Below are 19660 nucleotides of genomic sequence, written 5' to 3'. Positions count from 1 at the left end.
CCTGTGCCGAGCCTTGCAGAGAGGGCATGGCCTTCGTTTTCTCCAGCCCTCCCCAAAATGTAGACATTTGCTGAGTACCTATGGGCACCAGCTCTTATCACCTGGGGGTGCTGGCTGGCAAGTCTGCTGGCTGTCCTCCAGCCAGAGCCGAGCCCCTTCTGGCATCCCCAAATGCACAGAAGACAGCCAGAGAGGCAGGGTCCTGGGCAGCACCTTCCCAGCCCGAAACTCCACACGAGCACTTAGATATGCAGTGCACACCTGGCTCTCTGCACACACCTGGTTCTCAACAGATACCTGGCTCTCCTTGCACACCTGGCTCTCAGTGCACACGCGGTTCTGCAGTGCACACCTGGTTCTCTGGATACCTAGTTCTCAGTGCACACCTTTCAGTGCACACCTGACTCCTCAATGCACACCTGGTTCTCAGCGCATACCCAGCTCTGTGGTGTAAACCAGGCTTGACAGGCTCTGTGGGCCCATGCCTGCCTCTGCAGGTGCACATCTGGCTCTTTGACCAGGAGTCTCCAGTTTTCCTGCATGCAGGAAGCACCTTGCCATACCTGCCTCCCCCAGCTCCAGCCATCAGGACCCTTAAGGGATGCTGGATGGGAGCCCTGGCTCCACACAGACGTTCACTCTAGGCCTGCTGGGCAGTGCACGGCCGCATCGGGAAGAATCCCTTTCACCCCAGGCACCTGCCTCGGGCATGGTGGCCACAGGAGAGGGCTGCTGACTGCCTCCTAAACCTTCCCACACTGGAAGCACAGTCCCAGCCAGTCTCCAGCAGCAAACAACGTGACTTCCACTGGATTTGGAAAACCTGAGCTGCCTCAAATGACGTTTCCGGGAAGCCCAGGAGTGACAGCCACCTATGGACAGAGCTGGGTGGCAAGGGGCAAGCCAGCACTCAGTAGACCCAGCCGGACCAGGGCCCCCTTGTGGACTGAACGCCACTCGCTGGTCATCCCCACAGCGTCCCTTGCTCAGAGACAAACTCCAAAGGGAAGGGTGGCCTCGGCCTTCATGTGAGGAGCACGGCCCCGGGTGCTGGGCCTCTGCCAGAGGACACTGGAGGTGCCTGCTCTTCACGGCCCAGGCCACTCACTGCCCCTGCCGGGGGTCCCTGCTGACTCCTCCAGGGCATCCATCTGACCCCGTGCTGTGCAACAGCTAAGCCAGGACACTCCGTGGAGTCTCCTTAAACTGCAGCCTGAGCTGCTTTCCCTCTGGTGTCATAATGAGCCTGAGCTGCTTTCCCTCTGGTGTCATAATGCAGCTGTGATTCCCGCTGCCACACGTGGGCCATGGAGGCCGTGGCTGGGAAGTCAGCAGCTTCACTTCTGGCACCACTTCCTCTCTGTCAGGCTGCGTCAATCTGAAGCCACAAAATGACGCCACTTTCCTGCCTCCTCCAGAAAACAGCTCATCCAGATCTGAGCACCCGCCACGAACTGTGAGATGATATCATTTCCGAGAGCCCCTTTGACCCCGAGACCCTTGGGCACAGCCTGCACACCTGCCCCACACACTCTGTCCTGCGTCCTGGGCCCCTGTCTTGAGGTTCTGCCCTCCCCGGTGCCCTTGGGCCAAGGGCTCAGTCCCCTGCAGGGTCTCAGGAAGGAACTTCAGGGCCACAAACCTCAGGAGGGTTTCAAAGCCGCCTCCTGAGGCGAAGGCAGCTGAAAGCAGCCGCTTCCCCCTGAGTCAGAAGGCAAGGCCCCTCCCCCTGCATGGACGGCCACTGCACGGCCCCCTCCACCCAGTGTCCCTGCAGTGCACAGGCTGAGAGGGCGGCTTCCCAAAGACTGGCCCGGTCAGGTGTGGTCAGCTACTCGGAGCCGCCTGTTCCCAGACCCCTTCTGGAAGCCAGGCCAGGGCTGCCTCTAGGAAGGGGCCATTCCCAGAGAGCAGCCCCTCCGTGCCACAGTGGGCTGGGGAGGGGCCACGGTGGGTGCCAGCCCCCAGGGTCCGCCACTTCCCCACTGTCAGGGGGACTCTTGGTCCTGGATCTGGAGTCCGGGTCATGCTGAGTCATGAAGGTGGCGGCTCAAGCAGTGCTCCTGGAATCAGGAGCAGGGAGACTCAGGTTTCCCAGTCACTGCAGTGACCCCTCAGAGACAGGGCTCCCACAGCACAGATTTCAGCAGGTCCTGCCGCTGGGGCTGGGCAGGAAGTGCTGGGGAAGGGCCTGGCTGAGAAGCCCGAGCCAGCCCAGGCCCAGGCAACTTCCGTCGGGAGTGGTGGCAGCGCCAGACCCCGCTCTGCCACCCCAGGTAGTGACAGCACAGGCCACTGCTCAGCTCCAGGTGCCCCCACACGCTCATGCACACACAAACAGGGCTGCCTGCCACCTGCGAGGAGCCTGCTCTCTCCGGGCACCCAAAAGCAGGCGCTAGGCCAGAGACACACCACGGTCAGAAAGGCAGGTATCAGGAGCCAGCAGGCGCTTGGTGCCTGGAGGCCACAGCCCAGACACCCACAGGCAGGGCCAGCTCACCCTCGGGAAGACAGGAGGCCCTCGGCAGGGTTCCCGGGGTGACCAGGGCCCTGGCGGCCTGAGGCTGGTGGAGCATGTTGAAGCCAGGAACCCTCTCAAGGGAGTGTGGATTCCATCCTGGCTGGAGGAGAGGTTGTCAGGGCAGGGCTGGCCCTTGGGAGGCGCCACAACCCCTGTGCAGGGTACCCCAACTGGGGAGAAGCCACCAGGCCACGCTGGAGTGGGAGCCAGGCCCTCAGCACCAGGTCCCCGCAGCATCTGCTGTGCCCACCCCTGTAGGGTGCTGAATCCTGGCCCCTCCCAGCTCTGGGTGAGTGGTGGGCAGGCGCTGCTTCTCTCCATCCTCACCTGGCCTTGCCCTTGGCCAGCAAAGACCCCAGAGGGGAATGAGACCTTTGGGAGCTCCCTGGAATCAGGGGTTCTGAGCACTTGTGCTGGAACCTTGGGTGGCCAAGACGCCGCTTGACTTTCAAGTCCTGTCCTCCAGCGCCTGCACCTGGTCCTCTCCCTGCCGACGCGGCCAGCTAGAAAGCGTGCGCCCTCCAGTGGGAAGGAGAGCAAGGAGTAAAACGTCCTGCCAGGGAGTGGGGAAGGTCAGGAAATTAGGAGGAATGTCGGGCGGCCGCAGAGATGTAGGAGCACAGGCCCCAGGGTGGGGGGTGGGGAGCCGTGAGGGGCCTGGAGGGAGCAGGGCAGGTGGAGAGGAGCTTTCCCAGGTGGAACTGGCAGGAAAAGCCCGAGGCCTCCCAGAAGGAGCCGGTTTTTAGAATTCCAGGACTCGGGAGGAAACCGCAGGACGGGGGCTCCCTTCGGGGCGGTCAGCATGTTTCTCAGCGGGACGGTGGATGTGGGTGCCCCTCATGTCACCTGGCGTTTATTTTTGCATGTGTGAAATATAACAACAATTTTAAAGGGAAAACACCCTAGGGTGCACACACGTTGTAAAAATGGGAACGGATGGTCCGAAACTTGCTGCTGAATGATGTGCTGTCATGAAATTTACTTCAAAAACTTTCCCTCACACAAAGTACGATCTTGGGTAGATGAAGGAGAAAAAAAGTAAAAATGCATTTTAAAAATCTATTAAAGCTTCTTCTTTTTTTTTTTTTTTTGAGACAGAGTCTTGCTCTGTCGCCCAGGCTGGAGTGCGGTGGCGGGATCTCGGCTCACTGCAAGCTCCGCCTCCCGGGTTCATGCCATTCTCCTGCCTCAGCCTCCCGAGTAGCTGGGACTACAGGCACCTGCCACTACGCCCGGCTAATTTTTGTATTTTAGTAGAGACGGGGATTCACCGTGTTGGCTAGGCTGCTCTCAAACTCCTGACCTCAGGTGATCCACCCACCTCAGCCTTCCAAAGTGCTGGGATTATAGGCGTAAGCCACTGTGCCTGGCATAATTCTTTTCATTTTTTGTAGCAATGGGGTCTCACCATGTTGCCCAGGCTGGTCTTGAACTCCTGGGCTCAAGCAATCCTGCCTCAGCCTCCCACAGTGCTGGGATTACAGGAATGAGCCAGTGCGTCCGGCCACAAAGCTTCTTTAGATCAAGCTGTAAATAACTTCAAATAGTAAATCAGCAGAGCAGAGACAACTGACTGAAATTATTACCAATGAAAGCACAAAGGAGTAAGCAGGGGAGAGGGGAGCTGGCGTGGAGTCCAGGCTCAGAGCACCCCACAAGTGTGCAGGAACTGGGCTGGACAGGAACTGGCATGATCCACAGTGATTGCCTTTGTTGGCAAAACTTTCTTTTCTGCAGTGCTGGCAATTCTCCGTCATAACAATGTATCGTTTTACCAGCAGGAATAAGTGGAAACGATGGCTGTTTAAAGCTTGCTGGAGAGAGGCAGCGGCAAAGCTCTGCTGCTCCTTCTGCCCATATTTCTGGAGCCTGTTTACAGTTGTATCCTCGCCTCTCACAGACTCTGAGAAGGACAGATATGTTTAAAGTATAGATATAACTTCCTCGAAGAACCACTGAAGCCTGAGCGCGGCGGCTGACGCCTGTAAGCCCAGCAATTTGAGAGGCCGAGGCGGGCGGATCACCTGAGCTCAGGAGTTCAAGACCAGCCTGGGCATCATAGCAAAATCCCGTCTCTACAAAAATTACAAAAATTGGCCTGGCGTGGTGCCTGTAGTCCCACCTACTTGGGAGGATGAGGTGGGAGGATCGCTGGAGCCTGGGAGGTCGAGGCTGCAGTGAGTCGAGACTGCACCATTGTACTCCAGCCTGGGCCACAGACCCTGAAATAAAGAAAAGCTGTGGACGTGGCTGAATCATGTGCACTGCTGACCCCCCCAGCGTGGGGGCCTCACCCCACCATCCACGTGACGCCCTCACCAGGAAAAACAGAACCACCTGACCAGGGAGGGTTGACGGGGGTGTCCAGAGGCCAGAGTGCCCCAGCAGGGTGGCCCCCTCCCCATCTGTCCCTGGGGGTCTTTGTCTCCTTCTGTGCTGAACTCCATCCTCCAACAGCTCCCCGTGGCTGCCCGAGCAGGGGTGGCGGGGTGTCAAGGAGGGTGGGCGGTGGGACCACGGGGCAGAGAGGCTGTGCATCCTGGGATCCTGGGCAGTCCCACCCTCGCCCTGGGTGGCCACCAAGCAGTGCCGGCAGCTGGACCTGGGTGCAGAGTGTGGAGCCAAGTTCACCTGCCTTCTTGTGGCTCCCAGAGGAACAGACAGACACCCAACTGAGGCCAAGAACGCAGACACCCAACCGAGGCCAAGAACGCACAGAGACTCAACTGAGGACAAGAACGCACAGAGACCCACCCGAGGCCAGCCTAACTGGGGCTGCTGAGGGTCGGCCCCGGCATCGGCTCAGGGCACCAAGGACCCAAGGAGGCTGAGCAGGTGCCGCAGCCGCTTATCGGGGGTTGGAGGTGGAAGGGCCCTCCTCAGCCTGGGGGAGCTCAGCCCTGTCCTCAGTGAGAAAGACCCCCGTCCCCCAGGATTGGACGGCAGTGACCGCACAGGGGCCTGAGACCCGGGGCTAGGACCTGGGCTGAGTGTGGGGTCCAGACCCAGGTGGTAGAGAAAGGGGTAGGCTCTGCAAGTGAGTGTGTGCATGTAGTATGCTGTGTGTGTGGGTGTGTGTGTGTGTAGTGCTGTACACATCATGTGATGTGTATATGTGTGTGGTGTGTGGGATAGGTACATATGTGGTGTGTACATGTGTGGGGTGTGTATATGTGGTGTGTGTGGTGTGGGGTGTGTATATATAGGTGGTGTGTACATGTGTGGTGTGTGGGGTGTGTATATATGTGTGGCATGTACGTGTGGTGTGTGTGTTGGGTGGTACGTGTGCACGTGAGACAGAGGGGGTCCAGCCCGGTGGCCCCAGCTCCTGGCCAGGTGCTCCCAGGGAGGGGACAGAGGCTCCGGACAAGGCAGCTTTGGCCCCTTCCGCCTGCTGTGGCCTTGGAGGGCAGAGGAAAGTTCTCATGCCCAGCGAGTCCTCCTGATATGTGGGTGTGCACAGGAGAGGAGAAAGAAAATATCAAGAAGCCGTGATTATCTCCTCTGAGGGAGTCACAGACACGCAGCCTTGAAACGCCGGCCCTGAGCTTGGGGCAGGGCTCTCCCAGGGCCAGGGGTTAACTCTTTGCCTCCCTCTCCCACCAGGGGCTGGGGGCTGCCTACGGTGGCTCAGCTGAGCCCCCAGCCCACCAGCCCCTTGAGACCATCCCAGACCCTGCCAGGGACCATGCGGTGATCAGCCTCTGGGCACAGGCCCGGCCCTCCATCTCCCATACAGCCGGCCTGGAGCACAGATCCCAGGGCCTGGCCCCCGAGGGGACATCCCATGGGGGCCCAGGGCCTCAGGAGCCTCAGGGCCCGGCCACTTGGCTGCACTGCCCTCCACACATGACGTGGGGCAACCCCACCAGGCTTCAGGTCTCACGCTGACCTGGATCCCGGGAGCCCCCTGAAGACAGACGAACGGACCTGGGGTCTTGTCACTGCTCCAAGCTCATGTCCTCTCCACAAACTGGGGGTGGGGCCACCAGATGCAGCAAGTAAAAGTTCAAGACACACAGTTAATTCAAATGTTAGCTAAACAATGAAAACTTACAGTGTAAATGCGTCCTAAATATTTCATGGGACATATTTATCCTAAGAAATGGTCCATGTTCATCCGAGATGCAGGTCTGACTCTGTGCCCCATGTTATTCTGGCCAGGGCATCTCGGGGTCAGCCGACCACCGCAGAGCGGGCAACCCCACGGCTCCGCCGCACAGCCCCAAGTTTTATTTCTATTTTATTTATTTTGTGTGGAATGAACAGTCTCAAGTGTACAAGCCCAGGGTTCTGGCAAATGCGCCCGGCATGTAACCACCTCCTCCTCAGGCCACAGAACATTCTGCTGGGGGCCCTGTCAGCCCCTGTGGTTTGGCCTGCTCTGGGGAGGCCCGAGACCCTGTGTGTCTGCTTCTTTCATGCACAGTCGTCATGATTTTTTATCCATTTCTCTGTGGATGAAGGGGACTTGGGGACTTGGAGTGGTTCCTATTTGAAGACCTTCTTCTTCTCTCTTTTTTTTAATACGGAGTTTTGCTCTTGTTGGCCAGACTGGAGTGCAATGGCGTGATCCCAGCTCACTGCAACCTCTGCCTCCCAGTTTCGAGCGATTCTCCTGCCCCAGCCTCCTGAGTAGCTGGGATTACAGGGGCCCACCACCACGCCTGGCTAATTTTGTGTTTCTGGTAGAGACGGGATTTCTCCATATTGGTTAGGCTGTCAGGCTGGTCTTGAACTCCCACCCTCAGGTGATCTGCCCGCCTCAGCCTCCCAAAGTGCTGGGATTACAGGCATGAGCCACTGTGCCCGGCCATAATTTTTGTGCTTTCAGTAGAGTCGGGGTTTCATTATGTTGGCCAGGCTGGTCTCGAACTCTTGACCTCAGTTGATCCACCCTCCTCAGCCTCCCAGAGTGCTGGAATTATAGGCATGAGCCTTTCCCGGCCTTTTTTTTTTTTTTTTTTTTTTTTTTTTTTTTTTAAGACAGGGTCTCGCCGTCACACAGGCTGGAGTGCAGTGGCACCATCACAGCTCATGCACCCTCAAACTCCTGGGTCAGGTGATCCTCCTGCTTTAGCATCTCGAGTAGCTAGGACCACGGGTGCATCCACCACACACACCTAGTTTATTTTTAAATTTTTTGTAGGGACAAGGTCTCACCATGTTTCCCAGGCTGGTCTCAAACTCTTGGGCTCAGTTGATCCTCCTGCCTCGGACTCGCAAAGTGTTGGGATTACAGGCATAAGCCACCCACCGAACCCGGCCCAGAACATTCTTACTGAAGTCTTTCTGGGGATGGATGATTTCATTCCTCTTTGCAAATGCTTAGGAGTGGAACTGACAGGTCACACGGTGGACACAGGTTTCATTTGTAAGACTCTGCCCATCTCCCAGGGAACTCTACTATTTCCAGCACCTCCTTTGACAGGTGGGGAAACTGAGTCTAGGAGCGGTCAGCTTTGCTCTAGGCCTCGGCTGCTTCTCTAGGGTAGCCACTGACATTGCCTGGCCTGCAACTCAGGGGTCAGTGGGGTCAGCACATAACCTGAGGGTCAGCACATAATCCCTGACTCCTGGGACAGTGGCCTTGGGGGCTGGGGGCTGCAGGGCAGGGTCAGGAGCAGGGTGGGCTGGGGTGCAGGGAGGGATGGGGTGCTAGGCCAGGACAGGGTGCAGGGAGGGTCAGGGTGCAGGGTGGGCCGGGGTGCAGGGCAGGCTGGGTTGCAGAGCGGGGCAGGGTGGGGTGCAGGGCGGGACAGGGCGGGATGAGGTGCTGGGCTGCTGGGCAGGGTGGGGCCCAGCCTCAGGCTGTGGCCAGTGTAGACTGAGGTCTCCACGTGCCATGCAGGGGGAGCAGGCCACCCTCTTTGGGAACTTCAGCAGGGAGAGTACACCAAGGGTTAACAGTGGGCTGCCTTTGGCCAGAGACAGCTGCAGGGATACCCCCGCCACCCGCCCTCCACCAGGCCCCACAAGGAATGGAATGGAGGGAGTGGAGCCGCCTGAAGGCCACCCGTTATCACCGCCAGCTCTGTGCCAAGCACGTCCGCCAGACCCACAGGATCCTTTCTGTCTCTGGTGGAGGGAGGGAGGGCGGGAGGCCAGTGTGTTTGGTGTGGAGGGGCTGCTGTTGGGGTCTGAGGTGCCAGGGAGTGTCTGGACCCAGCAGCAGGGCCCCTGCCCGGGAGGCCATCCTGACCCTGCAGATGTGAGAAGGACCAGGACACCGTCCCCGGCTGGTCCTGGCCGGACTGCTGGGGCCTTCTTGGGGTGGGTGGTACAGCAGGAGGCCCCGGGATGGTGGGAAGGATGCCCGGGTTGGGGGGTCCTCTGCTTTCAGGCCTTTCCACCCTTTGCTCCTGCAAAACCCCAGCAGGAGGTCCCCAGGATAGGTGGGAGCCAGGCTGTGCGGCCTCCAGTGGGTGAGGTGGGGCCGCCCCCACGGACCCCGTGCTCCTGCTCAGACTGGGTTTCACTCAAAGCACTGGGGAGCCACAGGGAGCTCAGAATGGGGGCAGGTGTGGGGCGCCCCTGTGGGAGAGCCTGGGGTCCACCTGTGGGTTCTCCCTTGGCCCTCAGGGGTTGGGGTTTACCCTGAGTCCCTCCCTTCACCTCACAGAACCCCCTGAGGGGTCTCAGGACCTCTAGGGCTCGTGGCCAGGATGGCCAGGCGGCACTGAAACCTGGTGCCTTGGCAGCCTGCCCCTCTGATCAGCTCCACCTGGTAGCCCGAGCCCAAGACAGCATCCAGCACCTCACTGCCTGGCCACAGCCTTCCGTGGGTCCCTGAGGCCTGGGGGGAAACGGGGGGGTCTGGGCCCCCACACAGTTGTCACCTCCGCTCCCAGGCTGCAGCCAATGGGGCGGCAGGAAGACGGGCCCTGGGCTCCTCCACCTGCAGAGGCAGCCGCGGGGCGACCGTCCTCACACCTGTGTGCAAGTCCGACCCTCCGGTCCCCGGATGCCCCTTTAAACCTGTGCGGATGTTTAAAGTGCTTTCTCGTCAGCCGCTGTGGGTTTATAATCCGGAAAACAGTTAGGAAAACAAAGTGAAGAACTGGACGATGCCCTAGAATAGCCCAGGGCCTTCCTGCTGTCTCTGTCTCTGTGTGTCTCTGTCTCCTTGTCTCTGTGTCTGTCTCTCGGTCTCTGTCTCCCCACTGTCTCTGTCCATCTCTGTCCATGTCTCTCTCTTTGTCTCTCTGTGTCTCTCTGTGTCTGTGTGTGTCTCTCTGTCTCTGTCCCTCTACGTCTATGTCTCTCTGTGTGTGTTTGTCTCTGTCTCTGTCTCTGTCTGTGTCTATCTCTGTCTCTGTGTCTCTGTGTGTCTCTCTGTCTCTGTCTCTCTGTGTCTCTGTGTGTGTGTCTCTCTGCCTCTGTCTCTCTGGGTCTCTCTCTGGGTCTGCTGGTCTCTGTCTCTGTCTCTCTGGGTCCTCTCTGTCTCTGTCTCTCTGTGTGTCTCTCTCTGTCTCTGTCTCTCTGTCTCTGTCTCTCTCTCTGTCTCTCTGTCTCTGTCTCTCTGTGTGTCTCTCTGTCTCTGTCTCTCTGTCTCTGTGTCTGTCTCTCTCTCTGTCTCTCTGTCTCTGTGTCTCTGTGTCTCTCTGTCTCTCTGTCTCTGCCTCTCTCCTCCTTCCCCCCGAGGAGAACCGAGGCCAGGAGCCCAGAGTCAGGGCTGGCCTCGTGTGCTTCCCAGAAGCTGCTGGGCAGCTGTAAACGGGAAGGGCTGAAGCCAGGTGGAGGCTCAGGATGGGGGCTCTGCAGGGGCCTTTTGGGCCCAGGCCCCCGAAGTGTGATGCTGGGGCTTTCTGGGTAAGGTTCTAGGTGTCCTGAGGAGTGGGGCCCCTCCCCTGCTAGCGCCCTCAAGGACCCTTCCTCGGATCTGCGGACCTCATGGGGGTGGGGGACCATGGGTGTGTGTGAGTGTGGGTGAGCCTGAGTGTGTGAATTGTGTGTGTGTGTGAGTGCGGATGTGAATGTGCCTGCAGGAGTGAGTGTGATGAGCCCGAGTGTGTGAATTGTGAGTGTGAGTGCGGATGTGAGTGTGCCTGCAGGAGTGAGTGTGATGAGTGTGAGTGTGTGAATTGTGTGTGTGTGAGTGCGGATGTGAGTGTGCCTGCAGGAGTGAGTGTGATGAGTGTGAGTGTGTTTGTGTGAATTGTGTATGTGTGTGTGAGTGCGGATGTGAGTGTGCCTGCAGGAGTGAGTGTGATGAGTCTGAGTGTGTGTGTGTGAATTGTGTGTGTGTGTGTGTGTGAGTGCGGATGTGAGTGTGCCTGCAGGAGTGAGTGTGATGAGTCTGAGTGTGTTTGTGTGAATTGTGTATGTGTGTGTGAGTGCGGATGTGAGTGTGCCTGCAGGAGTGTGATGAGTCTGAGTGTGTTTGAATTGTGTATGTGAGTGTGAGTGCGGATGTGAATGTGCCTGCAGGAGTGTGATGAGTCTGAGTGTGAGTGTGTGAATTGTGTGTGTGTGTGAGTGCAGATGTGAGTGTGCCTGCAGGAGTGAGTGTGATGAGTCTGAGTGTGTTTGTGTGAATTGTGTGTGTGTGTGTGAGTGCGGATGTGAGTGTGCCTGCAGGAGTGAGTGTGATGAGTCTGAGTGTGTGTGAATTGTGTATGTGTGTGTGTGTGAGTGCGGATGTGAGTGTGCCTGCAGGAGTGAGTGTGATGAGTCTGAGTGTGTTTGTGTGAATTGTGTATGTGTGTGTGAGTGCGGATGTGAGTGTGCCTGCAGGAGTGTGATGAGTCTGAGTGTGTTTGAATTGTGTATGTGAGTGTGAGTGCGGATGTGAATGTGCCTGCAGGAGTGTGATGAGTCTGAGTGTGAGTGTGTGAATTGTGTGTGTGTGTGAGTGCAGATGTGAGTGTGCCTGCAGGAGTGAGTGTGATGAGTCTGAGTGTGTTTGTGTGAATTGTGTGTGTGAGTGTGAGTGCGGATGTGAACGTGCCTGCAGGAGTGAGTGTGATGAGTCTGAGTGTGAGTGAATTGTGTGTGTGAGTGCGGATGTGAGTGTGCCTGCAGGAGTGAGTGTGATGAGTCTGAGTGTGTGTGAATTGTGTATGTGTGAGTGCGGATGTGAATGTGCCTGCAGGAGTGAGTGTGGCGAGCCTGAGTGTGTGAATTGTGTATGTGTGTGTGAGTGTGGATGTGAGTGTGCCTGCAGGAGTGTGATGAGTCTGAGTGTGTTTGTGTGAATTGTGTATGTGAGTGTGAGTGCAGATGTGAATGTGCCTGCAGAAGTGTGATGAGTCTGAGTGTGTTTGAGTGTGTGAATTGTGTATGTGTGTGTGAGTGCGGATGTGAATGTGCCTGCAGGAGTGAGTGTGATGAGTCTGAGTGTGTTTGAGTGTGTGAATTGTGTATGTGTGAGTGCGGATGTGAATGTGCCTGCAGGAGTGAGTGTGATGAGTCTGTGTTTGTGTGAATTGTTAGTGAGTGCGGATGTGAGTGTGCCTGCAGGAGTGTGATGAGTCTGAGTGTGTTTGTGTGAATTGTGTGTGTGTGTGAGTGCAGATGTGAGTGTGCCTGCAGGAATGAGTGTGATGAGTCTGAGTGTGTGTGAATTGTGTATGTGTGTGTGAGTGCGGATGTGAGTGTGCGAATTGTGTATGTGTGTGTGTGTGAGTGCGGATGTGAATGTGCCTGCAGAAGTGAGTGTGATGAGTCTGAGTGTGTTTGTGTGAATTGTGTATGTGTGTGTGAGTGCGGATGTGAATGTGCCTGCAGGAGTGTGTGTGGTGAGCCTGAGTGTGAGCATGTGTGTGTCTGAGCTCCACGTTCCCTCCTTCCCCAGAAGGCAGCCCTCAGCCTGCCAGCAGGTGGATGGAGCCCAGCAGCCCCCCCGGTGCCCACTCTGGGCCTCGTTGTGGGAGCCCAGCCCTGAGCAGGGCCTGTCCCCAGCCCCGTGCCCCCACCAGGAGGGCTTGTGACCGACTGCTGTGCTCACTCGCACCCCTCGGTGGCCATCGCTGGTCGTGAGAATCACCATGTGCCTGCAGGTCAACAGTTTGCGCAAGGTGGGGGCAGAGGCTACTCCCGCGGGGGGTCTGCAGAGCGGTCCGGCAGGCAGCTGGGTCACCATCCATCGTCCATCGTCCCCCTGGTCCCTATGGCTCCTCCTGCCCAGCAGGGCCCACGTGTCCTTCCCCAGACGGGGGTCTTGGCCACCTCAGGGGCCATCAGGAGGGCGCTGGACAGTCTTGCAGCCCCACCTGGCCCCTGTGCCCCCCTGTGCCCCTACCCCACCGCGGGCTCTGGCTTTGTCCACTCAGGTGACAGGAGATTCTCGCGCACAACAGCCAAGCCCTGCCGCACCTGGGGGTGTGTGGGCTCATTGTGTGCGTGTCTCTCTGTGTGTGTCTGTGTGTGTCTCTGTGTACATCTGTGCCTGCGTCTGTGTCTCTGTGTCTGTGTCTACGTGTGTGTGTGTGTCTACGTGTGTGTGTGTCTATGTGTGTGTCTGTGTGTGTCTACGTGTGTGTGTCTGTGTGTCTACGTGTGTGTGTGTCTATGTGTGTGTGTCTGTGTGTGTCTACGTGTGTGTGTCTGTGTGTCTACGTGTGTGTGTGTCTATGTGTGTGTCTGTGTGTGTCTACGTGTGTGTGTCTGTGTGTCTACGTGTGTGTGTGTCTATGTGTGTGTCTGTGTGTGTCTACGTGTGTGTGTCTGTGTGTCTACGTGTGTGTGTGTCTATGTGTGTGTCTCTGTGTCTGCGTCTACGTGTGTGTGTCTGTGTGTCTACATGTCTGTGTCTATGTGTGTCTGTGTCTGCGTCTACGTGTGTGTGTCTGTGTGTCTACGTGTCTGTGTCTCTATGTGTGTCTGTGTCTGCGTCTACGTGTGTGTGTCTGTGTGTCTACATGTCTGTGTCTATGTGTGTCTATGTGCGTCTACGTGTGTCTGTGTGTCTACGTGTGTGTGTCTGTGTGTCTACGTGTCTGTGTCTCTATGTGTCTCTGTGCCTGCGTCTACGTGTGTGTGTCTGTGTGTCTACGTGTCTGTGTCTCTGTGTGTGTCTATCTGTGTCTACGTGTGTGTGTCTGTGTCTCTGTCTAGATGTCTGTCCCTATGTGTGTCTATGTGTGTCTGTGTGTCTACGTGTGTGTATGTGCCTACATGTCTGTGTCTGTGTGTCTATGTGTGTCTGTGTGTGTCTACGTGTGTCTGTGGGGGTCTCTGTGTGTCTCTGCCACATGTGGGTGCTGCGGGGGGTCAGTTCTGAGACTCTGGCCCTACAGATCACAGGGGCTGGAGCCAGGCGCCTACATGGGCCTGCCCAGCGACATTGAGTCTCCTCGAGGACACGGTCACTGCAGAGGCCTTCGAGGCCTCAGCCTTGCTCCTTCGCCAGCCTCCACTTGCCTACGTCCTGGGGAGAGGCCACTGGCTGCGGTTCAGAAGCCCCGTCCCCTGGCCTCCTGTGGGCAGCTCTGGGCCTCTTCCCGAGGCCTTGTGTCCTAGACACGGGGGCAGGCCCAGACCTGCAGGAGTTCTGCTGCCCGCCTGGGCCCCTCGGGGGGAGGCTCCCTGGCCCTTGGAGAGGGTGTCTGCTGGCCTGTGTGGTCTCTGTGTTGGCAGCTGTGGGTCTGGCCAGCTGTCCCTGAGGGGCCCTCTCTCTCCGACCCTGCACTGTTGCCCCCAAGGCTGCAGAGCCTGGCGCCTCTCCACGTGCTTGGGGGCTCTGTGGCCTGGGGAAGGCTCCGGACCTCACTGTGTGGACCAGCGTCCGCCTGGTGCTAGGAATCCTCAGGGAGCCCCAGCTGTGGAGGCCGCCCCAGGCCAAGCAGGGCCACCTGCCCTGGGGTGGGGTCTGGTTCTTAGTGGCTGGGACAGTGTTGGGCGTGCTGGCCGGGGGTTCTGAGAGCCCTGTGAGCCAGGAGGCTGCGGTGTAGACTGCTTATTGCTGAGCCGAGCAGGCTCAGGAGGGAGAGGTGGCCCCTTCCCTGGACAAGCAATTCTTGCTCACGTGTGCTTTCCAGGCCCTTGACGCAAGCAGAGACGCATGGGGAGATAAGGGCTGGAGGAGGGCGTGTGGACAGGCTGGCCCCGTCCCAGCTCCCGGGCCAGCAGCCCCCGGCCCCCGGCCCTCGCCGCCCGCCCACCGGGCCCTGCCTCAGCACTCTTCCCACAGCAGGTCTTTGTGCCCCAATCTGGCAGGTGCGGGGGTGGGACGGGGTCCTTGGCGTGGAGCAGCCCTCTGGCTGCATGTGACAGTGGCGGCCAAGGTCTCCCCTGTGCATAAATGTGGACCTCGCTGGGCAGCAGCAGAACTCCAGGCTCAGAGAGTTCTCCACTGCTCCTCCCGGCTCAGATTTCTCCACGCTCCTCCGGCTCAGAGTTCTCCACCGCTCCTCCCGGCTCAGATTTCTCCAGGATCCTCCGGCTCAGAGTTCTCCACCGCTCCTCCAGCTCAGAGAGTTCTCCACTGTTCCTCCCAGGCTCACGAGGCTCACAGGCTACCCAACGCCAGCGGCCCAGGAGGCTGGACCAGAGGTAAGATGAGGCCCAAGTCCTGCCTCTGGAAACTGGGCCCTGCCTTGGCTCTGCCCTCCTTGCTCCCACAGGATCTTGATGCCCACCAGGCCTCGGTCCCGACTTCTCTCGCTGCCCGGCACGAGACCTTCCCCCAGGACAGCCATCTCCTGGTGCTGAAGAGCTGGCCCTTCGCAGAGCTGCCCGCAGAACCGCCCGCCGTTCCTTTTTCCTATGCATATACTTCTTTGAGGGTCTGGCCTAAAGAGGTATAGGGCATGGGAAAATGGGGCGGTCGGGTCCTCCCCAGTGGCACTTGCGTCTTGACTCGGGACTCCGCCTGCTTCCTCTCTCCTGGGCCGGGGGGCCCCGGGGCTTTGGTCCCCACGTCCTTGGGGCAGAAAGGGGCCAAATATTCCAGAACAAGGAAAGCGTGGATGTGAGCTTTTGTGTGGGTCCGGAAAGTGTCTGGGGAGGAAGTGGTCCAGGCCTCTGCAGCCCCCCGGGCTGGGACCCAGGCTGCAGAGAGCAGGGCTGGAGCTGGGAGGGCTGGAACCCAGGCTGCAGAGAGCAGGGCTGGAGCTGGGCGGGCTGGGACCCAGGCTGCGGAGAGCAGGGCTGGAGCTGGGCGGGCTGGGACCCAGGCTGCGGAGAGCAGGGCTGGAGCTGGGCGGGCTGGGGCCCAGGCTGCGGAGAGCAGGGCTGGAGCTGGGCCGTGCCCCGTGGCCCGTCTGACCGGAGATGGGACAGGAGGCGGCGGGACTGGCCTGGCTCTGGCGCCGCCTGGTGGCCAGGGGAAGTGGGGCGGGTGCCCGGGATCTGGGCTCTGGCTGGATCCACAACTCATTCTATGGAAGTTTTCTTTGCAGAAGCTGCAGCGTGTGGGGCCCACTTGTTACACCAGCGGGAGGCGGAGGGCCCAGGCGCAGACGGCAGCGAGGCGTGGCGGAGGACGCGTGCACTCTGGGTCTGCACGCTTTTGCTGCTGCCTTTTTTTTTTTTTTTTGAGACAGTCTCGCTCTGTTGCCCAGGCTGGAGTGCAGTGGCGGGATCTCGGCTCACTGCAAGCTCCATCTTCCAGGTTTAAGCGACTTTCCTGCCTCAGCCTTCCAAGTAGCTGAGACTACAGGCACCTGCCACCATGCCTGGCTAAGTTTTGTATTTTTAGTAGAGATGGGGTTTCACCTTTTTAGGCTGGTCTTGAACTCCTGACCTCGTGATCCACCTGCCTTGGCCTCCCAAAGTACTGGGATTACAGGCATGAGCCACCGCGCCCGGCCAGCGTTTGCTTCTTAACACCTTTATTACTTTTGTAATCACGGGTATGAGTTGATTTTCTGGTCAGAAATGTCAGCAGAGCTAATTTCATTTAAATGTGTGAGGTGTGGTAAAGTTTTGATAATAAATGCAAATTTTGATAAAGAGGCTCTGTCGTGCTGGTCTCCTCTCATTCGCGGTGGTCGGATGTCACATTAGTCAAGCGTGGACTTGGGGGAACTTAGTTAAAAATGTGTGAACCTAAGGGGGATGAAATGGGTCCTGGGGCCTTGGTTGGGGGCCTGGGCTGGGCACCGGTCTGGGGCCACCCTCCTGATGACCAGGGTCGCTGGAACAAGTCCAGAGCCTGGGACCGGCTGGCAGTGTTGGGAGAGCCCAGAGGGACGGCTTGTGAGGGTGCGGGACACTGGTCTGCCCTGGGTGGGGGTCCTGTGGCTTCCCAGCCTCCACAATGGCCAGGGTGGGACTGTGGTCTTGACTTCCCGCTGATGAAAAATGGACAGGGGGTCCCTCATCACGCTGGTTTAAAGAATGACTGTCAGCTGCTGTCTTAAAAGGAGGCCTGAATGGGAGGCCGGGAGACCCCACCCTTCAGCCAGAGTCCTTGCCAGCCGGCAGGGCCACGCCCAGGTCTTTGAAGGCCGCAGCCTTTGCTACCAATGAGCCCAGCAAACAGAGCAATGAGCCGGCTGAGCGGGAGGCCTCCAGGTGCCCTTATCGGGGTTGCCTCCCCCCGGCCGCGTCTCCTCTCCAAGCCTAGCACTAATCTCATCTGATAGTCACCTCCCACCTCCCTCACAGCCGGCAGCCTGGGTGTCCCAGGGGAAAGCTCGGGCAGCAGGCAGAGGGGTGGGTGCCTCCAGCTGGGACGGCTGCAGGTCACATGTGGAAGGGCAGCCACGCCCCCCACCCCGATGAGCTCGGCTGCTCCCCCCAGCCCCCTGGGGAACGGTGGAGGTTGACCCCGCTCAGGAGTCTCTTCCAGGCCTTTGAGTCACTCTCCACAGGACACCTTAACATAGGGTTTTAAATCTGCACAGACTAAAGCAGGTGTCACCTCACTGTGCTGTGTGGACACGCAGCAGCTACAGACGGCGTCAACCGAATGGCGGATGCAGGCACGGCTGGATCCAGGGAGCCAAAGGCTCTGCCTCACTCTGTGCTCGTACCCTACTCGGCTCTGTTCCTCTGCTTCACTTTGCGCTCGCTTGTACCCTGCCTGGCTCTGTCCCCGCAGGGCTGTGTCATCAACAGCACCTGCTGGGCTGTGAGAGGAGAGGCCCCTGCTCTCCAGCACGGAGGCCATTTCCCCAGAAGAGCTGTGGTTCCAAGTCCAAGCAGCCCCTCCCTGCAGTTTCCTGGATAGTCTCAGGTGCAGAATCTAAAAGAGAAGTGCACGAGCCCCGTGGACTCCCCGCGGAGAGGGCAGTGGATATTCTGCCATATTTATGTCATGCTGTGTTTTGAACCCTTTGAATGTCAGTTTCAGATCTGAGGCCCTGAGTGCTGCCTCTGGAGACAGGGTTTCTCCACACCTGAGGACACGGACCACTCCCCAGCACTGTCCTGAGCCCTCGGAATCGTCCCCACCAGCTGTACGGGTCCGTGCTTTCCCACACTTCTTCATCACGGCTCATGCGTGCGTCTGCGGCTGTGTCGCCTCGGCCTCTGCACCAAGGGCACCCCACCCTCTCCCAGAGGCTTCTGCAGGAGCCCAGCTGAGTCCCCTGGGAGTCCCCGAGGGTTCCTGTCCACTGGAAGTTAGATGTGGAGGTTCCCAGAGATTCTTGGCAAGATTATTTCATAGCAACTGCCCCTCCTACCCAACCTGCGGGGAAGGAGCCGGCACAGCCCTTGGCCCCACGTGGCTGAACAGCTCAGAGGGAAAGGAGGGTGAGCAGGAGCCTGGCGGCATCCAGCAGCCCCCGGTCCATCGGCAGCCAGAGCTTGCCGGCGTCCACACCCGGGCCCACAGCCTCTCTGTCCTGACAGCCGCTCGGGTTACATACAGAGAGGACAAGGCAGTGACAAAGGGTGTCTGGGGCTTGGGAGAGACACATGACACACACACAGCACACACGTTCACTACATGACACACGCATAGCACACGTTCACTACACACCCACACACATTCTACACAAAACACGCACAGCACACACGTTCACTACACACGACACACACAGTACACATGTTCACTACACACCCACGTACACTGCACAAGTTCACCATACAACATGCACAGCACACACGACACACACGTAGCGCACATACACAACACACAGTAGACACGTTCACTACACATGCACACATGCTACATACGACACAGCACTCATTACACATGCAGAACACACACGATACACAGTAACACCACACGTGCATAGCTACACACGCACACACAACACATATACACCCCACATCCAGAGCACCACACAATCCTCATACATGACACGCACGCACTCATACCATGCACATCACACGTGACACACCCACTCACACGCCATGTGCAGCACGTGACACACCCACTCACACCCCACGCACAGCACACATGACACACCCACAGGTGACTCAGCTTCAGCAGGAATCACTGGGGAGCTTGGGAGGGGTGTCTAGACACAGCTGTTTTCTGATGCATCTCGGCCACACCCCAGGACTTTCTGCCTCTCACTCAGAGCTGGACCCTGAGGGCCCCCGTCCTACCCCCCAAGCCCTGCCCTCCGGCTCGTCCGGCCACAGCCCTTGTGCCCAGCTCTGCTGAGACCTCCTCACAGAGGCCGCGTCTAACCGCCTTCCTCTGCCCGGGGCGTGTGGTGTCTCTGCCCCGCCGCCCTGCGGCCCCCGTCACGTCAGGACCCCCCATGCCTGTCAGATGTTCACCTGGGGATGTTGAGTGGGGTGGGGCCGAGAGCACCTGGGGCACTGGGCTTGTGGGGGCAGCTGGGGGCATCCAGGAGCAGAGGACTTGCCCAACTCGGGGCCTGACGTCCAGCGGTCAGTCAGAGGACCCCAGGGGAGAGGGGGAAACGGGCTTCAGGGATGCGAGGAAGGCCCTGTCATCTAGTGACGCAGCAGGTGGGTGGAGGAGGGCTTGGGGGCATCTTGGTCTTCAAGGTCCACTCAGATACCAGCAGCCCATGGGGCCTGGGCCAAGTCCCTGCAGCCCCGGATGGGGAACAGGGAGGGAAGTTTGGAAATCACTGGTGGCAGAGCCTTCCCTGGGCCTGAGGGCCTTGTGGACCCCCCGGAACTCAGGGTCTAGGCCCCTGCTGGGCACTTGGAACCCGCTCCACTCCTCAGCCTCCGGGACTTTGTCCTTTTCCAGAGCTCCTCATCTGCAGGATGGAGCCAGGGCCCTAAGAAGGTCCAGGTGTGGCTCTGAACAGGCCCAGC

General features: G+C 58.7%; 1 long non-coding RNA gene across 1 annotated transcript; it reads left to right on the top strand.

Moving 5' to 3' along the window:
* Positions 1-14610: 14610 nt before the first annotated feature.
* LOC126963321 (uncharacterized) lies at positions 14611-16418 on the top strand. Its single transcript, XR_007729011.1, has 2 exons — positions 14611-15016; positions 15865-16418. It is a non-coding gene; the product is annotated as an uncharacterized LOC126963321 (long non-coding RNA).
* The last annotated feature ends 3242 nt before the right edge of the window (positions 16419-19660 follow it).

The sequence above is a fragment of the Macaca thibetana genome, chromosome 9 (genome assembly GCF_024542745.1).
Source record: "Macaca thibetana thibetana isolate TM-01 chromosome 9, ASM2454274v1, whole genome shotgun sequence".
Lineage (NCBI taxonomy): Eukaryota > Metazoa > Chordata > Mammalia > Primates > Cercopithecidae > Macaca > Macaca thibetana.
Note: the sequence above shows the minus strand (reverse complement) of the source record. Positions and strands in the feature narration are given on the sequence as shown.